The following is a 2,500-nucleotide window of genomic DNA, read 5'->3' as shown; positions in this document are numbered from 1 at the left end:
AGGAGAATAATGAAATCATCATCTAAAAATTTCTTCATAAACATACAGTGGTTCTAGGATGGGTGACCCCCTGTTGCACTCGTTTTTGCGCCCCGAGCGGCCAAAACCTCTCCCGTCGGCCTCCGAGGCGATGGTTTTGGGCCTCGGAATTTGCCGTGACCGCTACGCAGTCAGTCTCGTGGGGCTCGGAGAGAGCTTTCCGGAATGGGGCCGCAATAGCGATTCCGAGTTCGTTCGAGAAAGTCCCGATGGTTTCGGCGCGCGCTTGCCGTGTCCGGTACGCGGTCGGCCTCGTGGGCATCGGAGAGATCCGACAATGGCGATTCCGAGATCGTTCGAGAGTACAAAGGCGAGGGACGACGCACACAAAACGAGTGCGATCATACCAGCACTAAAGCACCGGATCCCATCAGAACTCCGAAGTTAAGCGTGCTTGGGCGAGAGTAGTACTAGGATGGGTGACCCCCTGGGAAGTCCTCGTGTTGCACTCCTTTTTGCGCCCCTCTTTTAAGCTTTTCAATTTTTCCAGCATTATGGCCAACAATAAATATGTCATTAACATATAGCAGGAGAATAATGAAATCATCATCTAAAAATTTCTTCATAAACATACAGTGGTTCTAGGATGGGTGACCCCCTGTTGCACTCGTTTTTGCGCCCCGAGCGGCCGAAACCTCTCCCGTCGGCCTCCGAGGCGATGGTTTTGGGCCTCGGAATTTGCCGTGACCGCTACGCAGTCAGTCTCGTGGGGCTCGGAGAGAGCTTTCCGGAATGGGGCCGCAATAGCGATTCCGAGTTCGTTCGAGAAAGTCCCGATGGTTTCGGCGCGCGCTTGCCGTGTCCGGTACGCGGTCGGCCTCGTGGGCATCGGAGAGATCCGACAATGGCGATTCCGAGATCGTTCGAGAGTACAAAGGCGAGGGACGACGCACACAAAACGAGTGCGATCATACCAGCACTAAAGCACCGGATCCCATCAGAACTCCGAAGTTAAGCGTGCTTGGGCGAGAGTAGTACTAGGATGGGTTACCCCCTGGGAAGTCCTCGTGTTGCACTCCTTTTTGCGCCCCTCTTTTAAGCTTTTCAATTTTTCCAGCATTATGGCCAACAATAAATATGTCATTAACATATAGCAGGAGAATAATGAAATCATCATCTAAAAATTTCTTCATAAACATACAGTGGTTCTAGGATGGGTGACCCCCTGTTGCACTCGTTTTTGCGCCCCGAGCGGCCAAAACCTCTCCCGTCGGCCTCCGAGGCGATGGTTTTGGGCCTCGGAATTTGCCGTGACCGCTACGCTGTCAGTCTCGTGGGGCTCGGAGAGAGCTTTCCGGAATGGGGCCGCAATAGCGATTCCGAGTTCGTTCGAGAAAGTCCCGATGGTTTCGGCGCGCGCTTGCCGTGTCCGGTACGCGGTCGGCCTCGTGGGCATCGGAGAGATCCGACAATGGCGATTCCGAGATCGTTCGAGAGTACAAAGGCGAGGGACGACGCACACAAAACGAGTGCGATCATACCAGCACTAAAGCACCGGATCCCATCAGAACTCCGAAATTAAGCGTGCTTGGGCGAGAGTAGTACTAGGATGGGTGACCCCTTGGGAAGTCCTCGTGTTGCACTCCTTTTTGCGCCCCAAAAGTCCTCGTGTTAATAAATATGTCATTAACATATAGCAGGAGAATAATGAAATCATCATCTAAAAATTTCTTCATAAACATACAGTGGTTCTAGGATGGGTGACCCCCTGTTGCACTCGTTTTTGCGCCCCGAGCGGCCAAAACCTCTCCCGTCGGCCTCCGAGGCGATGGTTTTGGGCCTCGGAATTTGCCGTGACCGCTACGCAGTCAGTCTCGTGGGGCTCGGAGAGAGCTTTCCGGAATGGGGCCGCAATAGCGATTCCGAGTTCGTTCGAGAAAGTCCCGATGGTTTCGGCGCGCGCTTGCCGTGTCCGGTACGCGGTCGGCCTCGTGGGCATCGGAGAGATCCGACAATGGCGATTCCGAGATCGTTCGAGAGTACAAAGGCGAGGGACGACGCACACAAAACGAGTGCGATCATACCAGCACTAAAGCACCGGATCCCATCAGAACTCCGAAGTTAAGCGTGCTTGGGCGAGAGTAGTACTAGGATGGGTGACCCCCTGGGAAGTCCTCGTGTTGCACTCCTTTTTGCGCCCCTCTTTTAAGCTTTTCAATTTTTCCAGCATTATGGCCAACAATAAATATGTCATTAACATATAGCAGGAGAATAATGAAATCATCATCTAAAAATTTCTTCATAAACATACAGTGGTTCTAGGATGGGTGACCCCCTGTTGCACTCGTTTTTGCGCCCCGAGCGGCCGAAACCTCTCCCGTCGGCCTCCGAGGCGATGGTTTTGGGCCTCGGAATTTGCCGTGACCGCTACGCAGTCAGTCTCGTGGGGCTCGGAGAGAGCTTTCCGGAATGGGGCCGCAATAGCGATTCCGAGTTCGTTCGAGAAAGTCCCGATGGTTTC

General features: G+C 53.3%; 4 non-coding genes across 4 annotated transcripts; all 4 read left to right on the top strand.

Moving 5' to 3' along the window:
* Nucleotides 1-372: 372 nt before the first annotated feature.
* Nucleotides 373-491, top strand: LOC135621526 (5S ribosomal RNA). The gene has a single exon (XR_010490690.1). It is a non-coding gene; the product is annotated as a 5S ribosomal RNA (ribosomal RNA).
* A 448-nt stretch (nt 492-939) lies between these two features.
* Nucleotides 940-1,058, top strand: LOC135621595 (5S ribosomal RNA). The gene has a single exon (XR_010490758.1). It is a non-coding gene; the product is annotated as a 5S ribosomal RNA (ribosomal RNA).
* A 448-nt stretch (nt 1,059-1,506) lies between these two features.
* On the top strand, nt 1,507-1,625 carry LOC135620533 (5S ribosomal RNA). The gene has a single exon (XR_010489776.1). It is a non-coding gene; the product is annotated as a 5S ribosomal RNA (ribosomal RNA).
* A 424-nt stretch (nt 1,626-2,049) lies between these two features.
* On the top strand, nt 2,050-2,168 carry LOC135621525 (5S ribosomal RNA). Its single transcript, XR_010490689.1, has one exon. It is a non-coding gene; the product is annotated as a 5S ribosomal RNA (ribosomal RNA).
* Nucleotides 2,169-2,500: the final 332 nt, after the last annotated feature.

This window comes from Musa acuminata, chromosome BXJ2-8 (assembly GCF_036884655.1).
Source record: "Musa acuminata AAA Group cultivar baxijiao chromosome BXJ2-8, Cavendish_Baxijiao_AAA, whole genome shotgun sequence".
Lineage (NCBI taxonomy): Eukaryota > Viridiplantae > Streptophyta > Magnoliopsida > Zingiberales > Musaceae > Musa > Musa acuminata.
Note: the sequence above shows the minus strand (reverse complement) of the source record. Positions and strands in the feature narration are given on the sequence as shown.